The 12,112-nt window shown below is 42.6% G+C and overlaps 1 non-coding gene across 1 annotated transcript; it reads right to left on the bottom strand.

Moving 5' to 3' along the window:
- Positions 1–6,798: 6,798 nt before the first annotated feature.
- On the bottom strand, positions 6,799–6,932 carry LOC116866001. Its single transcript, XR_004382296.1, has one exon. It is a non-coding gene; the product is annotated as a U4 spliceosomal RNA (small nuclear RNA).
- Positions 6,933–12,112: the final 5,180 nt, after the last annotated feature.

Genomic DNA, 12,112 nt, shown 5'->3' with positions numbered 1-12,112 from the left:
GTGACCACACTTGGGATTTGATTTCTCTGAATACAGTGCTCCCCTTTCCCAAACAAAGTGCAAGAGAATTGGAGGGGCAGTCTGCATTCCCCTGGGAGCCGGTGGAGTGAGTGATTGAAGAATTCTCCATGAAAGGTGAATCAGGACTTCTCATCTACTGGCTTCACAGGAGCCTTTGAGAGGCTGGCTCTGTCCTCAGTAGAACGCAGCCAGTTCCCAATTTTATCCCCACCACTTTGCCTGTCTTCAGGACTGAGAGCCTTCCTCAGAGCCCAAGTGCCTTCGTTCCTTCCTCAGAGCCCTTCTAGTGCCTTCGTTCCTGCGCGCAGCTGCGAGCACACATCACAGGTGATATTAATCATGCTGATTAGGCATGACCTCCTCTTTTGTAAACTCATGTTGATGGCCTCAAACCAATCAGTACCTGTCGCAATGTTTATGGTCCCTAAATGAGGGTGGAAGACAGTGTGAGGAGAGAGTGCTTTGTGTGGGAATTAGGAGCCCTTATAGGCCAGGCCCACTGGTGGCAGCTAATGCTTCTGACAGAAAGTAGTTTCCAGAAATTTCCTTATTGTTGTAGCTTCTTCTTCTTGTCCCCCCACTGCCAGATTTTTTGAGGTATGATTGACAGATAAAAACTACATATATTTAAGTTGAACAACATGATTTTTTTTAAGTAGGCTCCATGCCAAGTGGCTTGGAGCTCAACGCATGGCTTGAACTCATAACTCTGAGATCAAGACCTGAGCTATGACCAGGAGTCGGACACTTAACTGACTGAGACACCCAGGTTGCCCCAACATGATTTTTTTTAAAGCACACAAGGTGATGATTAAATATAACTATGCATTGTGAAATGATTAACACAATGTGTTTATTAACACATCGTCTCCTCGTAGTTATCTTTTTGGATCCATGTGTGGTAAGAACACTTCAGATCTACTGTCTTAGAAAATTTCCTGTGTACAGTACAGTATTATTCACTATCATACCATGCTATATATTAGATCCCCAGAACTTCTTCATCTCACAGGTCTTTTAGGGTCTTTATTCATAGGGCTGACCCTGTTGGTGAGAAGAAAATCACACTCTATGTAGCTCCTTTTCCTGCTTGCATTGTCTTCACAGAAATGTACTAGAGACTAGTGGCCACAGAACTGCCATCTTGATTCAAACTGCCAGGAAATGAATCCCGTGTGCCTCTTCATAGCCAGTGACCTTGTAAGAGTGGGAACTGCTTTATACCTTGGTTAAATCATCTGCAAATGGGAAACAGTAATAAGGCCAGCTTCATTCATAGATGGGGGACATCTGCAGTTGCATAGAACCCCACGTTTAAAGGGGCTTGTACATGGTTTAGCGCTCTGTTGTCCCTATCTTGAAATTCTTAGTAATTTTTTAACAAAGAGTCTCACATTTTCTTTTTGTACTGGGCCCTACTAATGTTGTAGCTGTCCTAAAGAGGGTGCTGCCCTCGTAGGGGTAACTGGGATAGATGAATGCATGGCAAGATCTCAGCTCAGTTCCTGGCATGCCGTATGCCCTCCATAAATAAACTATTATTATCAGTGGTGTTTATCTGATCACACAAGAGCCTTACAAGGCAAACCAAACTGAGGGTATGATTTAGCCAACTGTGTAATTTTACTTTACAAATGAAAACATGGAGGCTCAGAGAGGGGGACTATCTCCTCAAGATCATGTAACTCAGCTTAGATTGATATATTTGCATTCATTCATTCACTCATTCATTCATCAGAAAATGCTTGCTGGGATCCAACTCTGTGCCCACGGGCTTCAGGAGGCTGGTGAGCAAGACGAGCCAGTGCCTGCTCTCATGCAACAGACTATCCAGCTCTTTAAAGCCACTAACTGGTCCTTGAGGGAATCAAGTTCTGAAAATCCCAGGGTCACTACCCTCCAAGGTCAGGAGAGCCATTTCAAGGGCCCTCCCAGTCATAATTAAGATCAAAACACCCTTGGTCATATCCCCAGGCCTTTTGGGAATTTCTCAGTCCTGTTCTTGGAAGCATGACCCTGCCTCAGGTCTGGACTCTGTGTTAGCCTCCAATGTCATCTGTCATTCTTAGGCTCTTCTTCTGGAAGGACATCCCAGGGGATGGTCTTTTGCTTCACTGTAAGTTCTTTGCCCGTGGAGAGGAAGCCTACGGACAAACGCTGCTCTGCCCAGCCCCGTTCTCTGGGCTTTCACCCTTTAGAGAGGGGGATGAAACAATGGTCACCTAGGACCTTGTCCCCTGCTTGTCAGTCCTGACAGAGCCAGAGTGAGAACTGGAGTCTCACCCACTAGTCCACCCGGCCCCCCGATAAACCAATCCCTTTCCTACGCCCCTTCCAGCTGTTCCCAGCACCCATAATTGCTCAGTTATTCAATTTGTCAATGCCAAGAACTCACAACCTTGCTTCTGACTCACACACCCTCATTATGGGGGTGCATCTATGGAAATAAGATGGGGGTACACCAGCATTCCCCCAAACTTTGAATCATTCAGACTACTTTCCATGCCCATGTCCACCTATCTGCAATGTACATAATCATTTTCTTCAAGTTGCCTTTCTAAAAATTTAAACTCTATTTACGTTAGATACCTAAGTTTATTTAAAATGAATTTTGTATCTGTACCATTGATCAGTAGGCCTACTTGCCTTAAACAAAAAGTGACTGCCACGAAAAACAACATAAAATAAAACAGGATCCTGGATTAGACTGCGTGGGTACCACCTACAACCATCTTCCGCACCACCAGGGCCCATATGCGGAAACTCAGGGTTAAACTTATTCCCAGCACTGCGTGCATAGCTGACAACACTTGAGTATCCTACCCATTTGTAGATATTTTCATTTTTATAGGGGATTCTTGGAAACATAATGCTTAACCCATAGAAATAACATAGGGGTTCTAGGCAACTAATAATAGAGGGAAGATAATTTTGCTTAAAGCAGGGCTTTGCAGTAAGGCTGAAATCTTCATGCATGGGCATGAAGTCACCTTACTCATCTGTGAGTAACGCAGGCCCTGGACACTCAGAAGTGGGATCTGGACTCCCTAGAGAGTGGAGGAAGAAAGGTGACCTGTTTTCCAATGAGCTCCATTTGCTTCCCAGGTAAAACCAGATAAGGAGCTGCTGTCAGGTTCTCTGGTCATTAGAATTGCCGGGTGGAAGTAAGAGTTAAGGAACAGATAATCCAATAGGTATCTACTGAACAGAGATGCTCAAGTGCTTATCTGCTCATTGTCAGGGCTGGTGGGCTGCAAACTGGAGGAGACTCTGCTGTTTGTCAGCCAACTCTTTCTTTTCTATCTTGGATTTGCCCTGAGGGCTCATGATTTACCTCCACTTCTCAGGGCTCCACCCTCTCACAATGCACTAGCTAAATAGGACCACCCTGATCCATTTCCCGTGGGACCTGCCAGGTAACACAGTTACAACAGTTAATACCCCTGATGAGCACTGTAACTTTACAACCTTCATTTCTGCCATGGCATACAAAGCTTTCTCACTTTCTGCCCGAGATTAATCACTTCCCTGGATGATTGACAGTGGGAACATTCATTTCCTTCAGAGAAAAACACTCTTTTCACCCACTGGGTGTCATCCTGTCACCCAGGTTTCAAAAGGCAGCCACAGAAGAGCCAGCCATTAGTACATTTCACAAGGTCTGGGCTGTCCAGTCTTATTCATGACTAATTTGTTCTGCTATGTAGACCCTTCCAGAGACTACAGATGACTATTGTTAAAATGAGATGAGCTCGAGGAGAGAAGACATGAGAATGAGTTCTGGACCAGATAGAAGCTGCGGAGAAAGGTAGAAGGACCTGGTACCAGCCAAAGTATTTTTCTTTTCGTATGCAAACTACAGTGAATCCAAGTCCCTATATGCTCGAGTTATTTGAAGTCCAGCCTTTGCTTGGGGGTTTCTCCCCAAATATTATGACAGATCCTCATGGTTGCTTAACCAACCTACGAATCAGCCCCCTTGAGGTCTCCCAGTGCCACCTTCCAGCAGAGAGTGACTTTCTAGTGTCACTCTGAAAGCACGACAGCTTCATCTTCTTCTCTTGGTTGCCCAGAAGCCCTTCCCCCTACCATGGCCACAGTAGTCCTATGGCTAGAACCTGAACAGCTCACAAAATCCAAAGAAATGCCCTGGAAATTGATTACCATCACCAATGCCCTGCTTGTACCCCAACCACGGAGAGAGAGCAGGCTCTGCTGATTGGCTCAGGCTTCCTGGTTTGTCAAGTATGAGAAAGGGTGGTCACACTCAAGGAAGTCCATTGGCAAAACTGCCCCAACTGGCAAAACAGCTTTGTGTGAAGTAAGAGATGAGCTAGATGTTAGACCAAGGTAGGGACATTTTTACAGTATTGCCAGACATTTTGCAAATGAAGGCTATTGCTCCAAAAATGATAGTGTGAGTAAGCAGTGGCTAGGCTTGGATCTTTTCACTGGGTCAAGACAAGCTCAGGCTTTAGACCTTTTCATCTGCAAATAGAGCAGCACACTAGGACCCACCTGGATTAGGCAGTTTGATTAGAACTACCTGTTCTACCAAAATGTGTGTGCTTCCACTACTACAGTGCCTATAGGGCTGATAAACTGAAATTCACAAACCTACATTGCCTCTGTCTTCCCTGAGGTCCTATTTGGGGGGAGGGGGTGTCACTTATGATAGATAGAACAGCCAGGCAGTAAAATTTCCCCAGCCCCCAACATCTACCCCAGACAAATGAGACATAGGTAAAACAAGAGACACTTAAAGAGTAATTCTGAATGCCTTGAATTCTTAAAAAAAAAAAAAAAAAATTAAAAAATAAGTAAAAAAAAAAATAAACCTCCAAACAAGATTCTCCTAGAAGAGGGTAAAAAAAATACAACTGAAACGAAGCCTTTTGGAAATGAAAAAGAAATGGCACATTTGACAAGGGTCAGCTGTCCAGGCTCCTGTGATGACAGCGTTCTGGGAGTATTAATATGTACCAAGAGCTGTAAATGGTTGCAAAAATGTACATGGATTCCTTGACATAATGTACTAGCTCACACCATCTGCCACTTTCAGCCGTCATGGGCTGCATGCTTGAAATCCTTTTTAATCACTTTCACTTAACAAGAAGCTGAGCTCAAAGCTAATCATTGAAAATCTGCCACTGGAGTGGTTCCTTGAGGTTGCTGCTCTGGTGACCTTCCGGGACATCTAAGATGGGCAGAAGTCTACCAAAGAATGCCAAGAATTTTGAAATTTCATGTGCTGGTCCACACTGGCTTCTAAATTGATCTTCTTTTATGCCAATGTGGCCTTATATAACAGGCAGACCACTAGAATCCCCACCTACGAACATGCAGTTTCCACACAGTCCATTGAATGTGCTCAGGGAGCAATAAATAAATAAATAAATAAATAAATAAATAAAAATTTTAATATAATGTGGTCTCTACACATAAGCCAACTATTTCTCAAGAAATTCAAGATCTGTTCAAGAAACCATGAGTCCAACACTTCAAGGAGAATATGGACATTCTGGACTCATTAAGGTCTCATACTGTATGCCCCAAAACAGATTTGCTATATGTCCCAGTGAGTTTAAAGTATTTTTCAATGCAATTTTTGATTCCACACGCTTCTTGCCTTATGCCTTTGGAGCCTAACATGAGTCTTCAGAGTTAACTCTTCTTTTGACATTCAAGTTCACAGAAAGCCAACCTCTCTTTGGAGACTAGTGGGATTATGTGTAAGGAAAGTGAGAATAACCATAGCTGATAGGTGTAGTGATCTGTGAGATGGACACTCCAATGTACAGTTGGGTTGATCTGTTTTCCCAGGCAATTGTCCTCTTGACAACCTTTTGCCAGAAAGTCAACTTTAAGATCCAAAGAGCCAGACTTTCTAAGAGGGAGATAAAGACCTTTCCCATCCTTCAAAAAGAACACAGGAAAGAACAAATCCAAGATCAGAGCTAGATAAACCCTGTGTACCCTGGGAAAGTACAAGCTGGAAACACACACTGGCATCAGAATAGGGGCAGTTATGTAGTGAGACTTTTACAGATAAGCCAAGGGCATTTGTCCCTCCTACGCTGAAATGGTGTTTGGAGTCTCATTGGCTAAATGGGCTGATTTTAACACCCGATTCCATCACTCTGTCTTAGCTCCTATATTTGTTCACCGTAGAATGAATTTGTTTCCTGCCATGCCTCAAATGCATCTCATAACACTCAATCTTGTGTCTCAAATCACCTGGGCCATAAGTGCCCAGATAGTTGGTCAAACTTTATTTTATTTTATTTTTTTTTTTTAGTGTGTCTGTAAGGGTGTTTTAGGATGAGATTAACATTTGAATTGGTAAGTGGAATAAAGCAGATTGCCTTCCCTAATGCAGATGGGTCTCACCCAATCAGTTGAAGGCCTGAAAAAAAAACAAAAAGCCTGAATGAATGGGACCTTCTGCCTGAGAGCTTGAGCTGAGACTTGGGTCTTTTCCTACCTTCAGACTAAATCAACATATTGGCTCTTCTTGGATCTCAAACCTGCTGGCTTTCAGACCAGAATTTACACCATTGGCATTCCTGGTTCTCAAGCTTTTGGACTCAAACTAGAATGATATCTTTGGATCTCCTGGGTTGCCAGCTTGGTGGCCGTAGATTTTTAAGATTTTTCAGCCTCCATAATCATGTGAGCCAACTTCTTATAATAAATCTCTTTACATACACACACACACACACACACACACACACACACACACACACAGTGTAATCAGTTTCCCTGGAAAACCCTAAGACAGACTTCTGTAGCCAGAACAATCCTTGCAGTTGTGCATCAAACTAGGTCTCAAACTGATTACATATGTCAATTAGCAATAATCGCACCTTGAATAAACCTCATTGGCTATGATACTGCCACTGCGCAAAGCTCTGATTACATATATCAGAATAGGCTAAAATATGCTCTAGTAAGCAATTCTGAAAGCTCAGGGACTTAGAGCCATAGAGGTCATTCACAACGTACACCCATCCTAGGTCAATAAAGGAGTTCGTGTCATTTGTCATTGTAGTCATTCAGGGATATAGGCAGATGGAGCAGCCGCTCCCACTTCCCCCAAATCTGGTTTGCCATGGTGCCAGGGCCAAAGGAAGCTCTGGACAGTCTTGCACCACGAATGAGACATTCCAGACTAGAAAAGACAAACATTGCTTTCACTTACCCCTCATTGGCCTGGGCTGGTGCATGGCTCCATCCAACCACTAGAGGAACAGAAAGCATAATCCTACCATGTACCTACAAGATAGAGAGCTGGAAATATTTAGAAAGGACTGCTATATTCATCCAAGACATGACTCTCATTCCTGCTGTCTTCTCTAGGTGTCTTAAAAATCACAAAGCAGGGGCGCCTGGGTGGCTCAGTGGGTTAAGCCGCTGCCTTCGGCTCAGGTCATGATCTCAGAGTCCTGGGATCGAGTCCTGTATCAGGCTCTCTGCTCAGCAGGGAGCCTGCTTCCCTTCCTCTCTCTCTCTGCCTGCCTCTCTGCCTACTTGTGATCTCTGTCTGTCAAATAACTGAATAAAATCTTAGAAGAAAAAAAAAATCACAAAGCAGTCTATTTGACCAGATCCTATGAACTCATTGCTAGAACAGGAAAGAAATAAACATACAAAAACCACCTTGGATAGGGTTTTCATTGAAATAATCAGGTCAACAAGAAAATAAGCAAACAAAAGTAAAACCCTCAGGGTGATGGCCTGAAATGTTTCTTGGATGCTCCAGTTTTGCTGTGCGGGTGCAGAAAAGCATTAGTGCCCCAAAGGAAGTCTCGTCCCTTTCAGGGGTCTTTCTATTCTCCATCCCACCTTGTGAGTAATCACCTTTCCAGAATTCTTATCTTCCAGTCTCTACTCTTGACTTGAATTCTCTTACATTCCCCCAAACTTCTCTATCTTTCTTCTATTCCAAGAATTGTTATTTTATTCAGGTGGGACATACCATTTATCTCAAGAGCGTTACTACATAAATCAATAGAGCAAGGCAATGGGGAGGCTTAAAAATCAGTGAGAATAATTCCTTTAGATTATGAAACCATTTCATGGAGCATTTGAGTGCAGCTGGGTCATACCAGAAAATCACCACTGACTCATTCCTTCAGAAGGTGCAAGGAGAAAACGGGTTCCTACGGCATCAAACACATGCTTACTATTGACTTTTCCCCTATGGATAGCATTTTCCCAGAGAGTCATAAGACAAGGGCAGAAATCGAAAGATAAATAGTATCTCTGGCCTTAACCACCCACCTCTTGGTAAGTACAAATTGCATTTGAATTTCTCTTTTAGCTCTTTGATATTTGACATATATTTAAAGTAAATATCAGTCCTATAGAACATCTGCATAATCTTGGAGAGGGTTATAGTCATGCAAATAATGCCGCTAGATTAGGGAATGGGGATAAAAGCAGTGTTAACTCTAGGTCTTAATCTGAAAGGCTAAATCTGTCACCTGTCACTCTAATTACACTAGTCCTCTGTCCTCCACAGGTTTCCTGATTACGCATACATGTGTGGTGGCTTTCAATGGAAGGCACAAAGCATTTTAGAGAAGGCACAAAAGTGCTCTTGTCAATTACAGCGGCTATTAATACTAATTGTGCTTTAGAATTCTCACCAACAACAGCGTTAGAAACCCCAATTAATATACCACAGTTCAGAGAGACACGATGGGACCTGAGGTGTTACTGACACCAGCCTAATAACTAGTCCGGTTGTGGTGTGAACTGGCTCAGAGTTAGAATTTTAAGTACTACACAGAAAAGAAATTAGCATTCTTCAGTCTCCTGTCTCTCAGGGGTGTAAGGAGCTGGCCGACAAGCACAACTGTGGCTGGAGGTACATAAAGCCTCTGAAATGGGAGTCTTGCTCTCCAAACCTTTTGAAAAAAAAAAAAAAAAAAAAAAGAAGGACCTTACCAGTGTTGTCAGTCTGGGTGAACTTGCACAGTAGTGTTGACGAGAGCAGGGCTCTTGGCCCAGGAATGTTCACTTTTATGGTCAAACGCCAAACAGGAGAGTTATAAGGACTCCCAAAGGCCAGCTTCTGCTCACCTAGAAGACAAGACCTCTAGAATGCAGTCTTCTAGAAAAGAGGAGGTATCTCTCCTTTTATTTATAGAATTGAGAGCTTGCCATGGGGTGGGGGTGAGGGTTGTACCTGTAAATAGTTGCTTATTGTTCATACTTGTGAAACATACATGCACACACACCTGTTCTAGCCACTCTCTATAGAGTAATGGCCCAAATTTACAGAATTTTGTCTCCATTCCATTAGTAGATTTCCTCTTTTCACACATCTCAGAGGGCCAAGAGACTGTTCCAGATGGTAAAATAAATTCCCTTCATTTAACTTGAACTGGTGTCAAGATTTTTGTGCAATAGATTTGGACACAGAGGTGACTGAGTTAGGGGATTTTGTTTATCTACATGTGTTATTTCCAGATGCCTGCTCTTCTTTGGCTTAAAGCCTCTGCATCCTGCTACACACCTCTCCCTGCACAGACATTACAATTAGGGACTTGTCTTGGACATCCACAAATGCACGCAATCACACTCTCAACAGGTATGGTATCACTGATTTCTTCTCTTGCGCAGGGTTAAAGCAGAGTCAGGAGGTCAAGCCTAATGCAGTTACTGCCCTTAGTGGCATGGGCCACTCATTTTATGCCCTGTGTCAATCCCTCCTCAACTGCCAAAAGGAGGTACTCATTAATGCCCCCCGTTCCTCCCAAGGATGTGATAGAGAAGAAAGAATAGGAATGTCTTTGGAAGGGGAAAAGGTATTTACAAAAATTGGATGCTATTAATCAACTAAAGAAGAGATTTAAAACAAACAGTAGTGGGTATGCCTCGGGTGGCTCAGTCCGTTGAGCAACTGACCCTTAGTTTGGGCTCAGGTCATGATCTCAGGGTGATGAGATCGAGTGCTGCATTGAGCTCTACGCTCAGTGGGGAGTCTGGTTGGGATGCTCTCTCTCCCTCTACCCTTCCCCCCATGCCCATCTCTCTCTTTCTCTCTCCCTACAATATATAAATAAATCTTTAAAAAAAAAAAAAAAACAGAGGAGGAGGGAAGAAGAGAGAAAAAGACAGGGAAAGAAAGTATAAGCATACTCATCAATAGAACCTCCCACCATCAGAGGAGTTCTTGGAAACTGTTGCCAATTTCATGTGATGTTGGTAGGTGTTATGTGATAAAAAACATTCCAGCAATCCCATCCTTGGGCCAGGGTAAGAGGGGCCCCTGACCTGGGACTTAAGGGGCAGAGGCCTAACCTGGTCTTCCCTAAGCTGTGCCCTTTGGGACAAGGAGTCCACAGATCCAAAGGGACTTGTCTATTCGGAACATACTCTGATCCTGCTAGCCTATACTCTGCATATCCAGAGAGCTCTCATGCTCATAGGGGAAGGAGCTTGGATGTGGATGCACAACTGGGGGTTCACACACGTGTAGCAAGGGCTCCTTGTACTATGGGATAAGGGGTGGGTACGGAAGACAGAAGAGACCATGAGCTGAGGGCCAAGCTCTCCCCATACAGAAGTCCAAGGTATCCAAGAATTCTGAATTCAAACCTGGATTTCGAGGTAATTAGTAAAGAATATTTGTCAAGATAACAAGATACTGTGTATATTACATAATATTTTGTTAGCTTAACTTATAACTTAGAATATTGAGATGTTGTTGTATAGGCTTCTGTTTACACTCTTTCAAGGCTCTGAAAATTTCATATTAGGATTGGGCCCAGATTCCAGGGTCAGTTAAGTTTGGGAAACACTGGGATAAATAGTTAAACAGACTTTTTTTTTTTTTTAAATGCAGGATATCTCAGAGCCTTAAATATGCATCATGCATTATGCATATCCTAGCAGGGATTATACCATATTTCCTTCTGTCCAAAATGCACTTTTTTTCCCCCACATTTTAACATTTCTGAAATCAAAATGCATCTTACAGTTGTAGTCAGCCAGAAAACAGCTGTGCCCGAACATATGCATTAAAATTTGCAGAGTGGCTGTCAGCGGCTTGGAAGAAAATCCCAGAAACAATAGTGGAGCATGTTTTTAAGAAATGTTGCAGCATCTAAACTCTGGGGAGAGAGGAGGAGAAGATACTTTGTTAAAAAAAAAAAAAAAAAAGACACAAACTTCAATGACTTGGAGTCAAACAAAGGATCAGAAGGGTCCAGTTCAACATGAGAGGAGCCTAAACAACTTACTTTGTTTAAAGTTTCTTCTTTAATACTCAAGAGTGATTATGATAAAATACATATATCTACATAAATGTTATAGAACTCTTTCAATAAGTAGAAAATAAAAATTCCAAGTGCTAGGAAAAGTGATTTCATGGTTTAGGTGGCAGCAGTTTGCCTCTCTTCGCTGAGCACAAAGTAATGGTATGTCTTTGTTTAATGGCATTTTAGATTCTATGAAATACAATAGTGGGCAACGTTTCCCAAATATCTTTGAATGGGGAGGCCCCCTTTTTCCTAAATCATTACATTAGATTCATGCTTTCATAAGCATGCCTTGAAAAGGCTGCATTAACTCATGGAATAGTGAAATATAGGGGCTGGAAGGGGCTTCAGAAGACCCAAATCCCTCATTTTGACGACAGGAAAAGTGAGGTGCTCTCCCAAGATTACCCAGCATACAACTGGCAGGTATGGACAAGAACCAGCTATCCTGACTCTCAATAGACAATTCTGATCCCTAGATGACTTTCCTCTTCTTGGTTTTTACCAAACCAGTTGTTTCTGTCCCAACCACAATTAGTAAGTGAATATTCTGTTCTTTTGTGTCTTGGCACAATCAAAATTTGTTTCTGATTTGCCTGTCAATAATCAATAAAAGAAGCTAAAAAGATTGACAAAGAAAGAAAATTCATCCAGAGATCCATATGCCAACTGATCCGGGAAGCTCAATGAACCAGAAGGGGAATGCACTTAAAGAGAACTGCACCAAAATCCCATCATCCAATTGCTGAAAGCCAACGATTAAAAAAAAAAAAAATCTCCAAAGCAGCCAGAGAAAAGGAATATAGATAGGTTTTATAGGA

The sequence above is a fragment of the Lontra canadensis genome, unplaced genomic scaffold (genome assembly GCF_010015895.1).
Source record: "Lontra canadensis isolate GAN:19392208 unplaced genomic scaffold, GSC_riverotter_1.0 scaffold8, whole genome shotgun sequence".
In the NCBI taxonomy this organism is placed as follows: domain Eukaryota; kingdom Metazoa; phylum Chordata; class Mammalia; order Carnivora; family Mustelidae; genus Lontra; species Lontra canadensis.
This window is presented reverse-complemented; position numbering and strand designations above follow the sequence as displayed.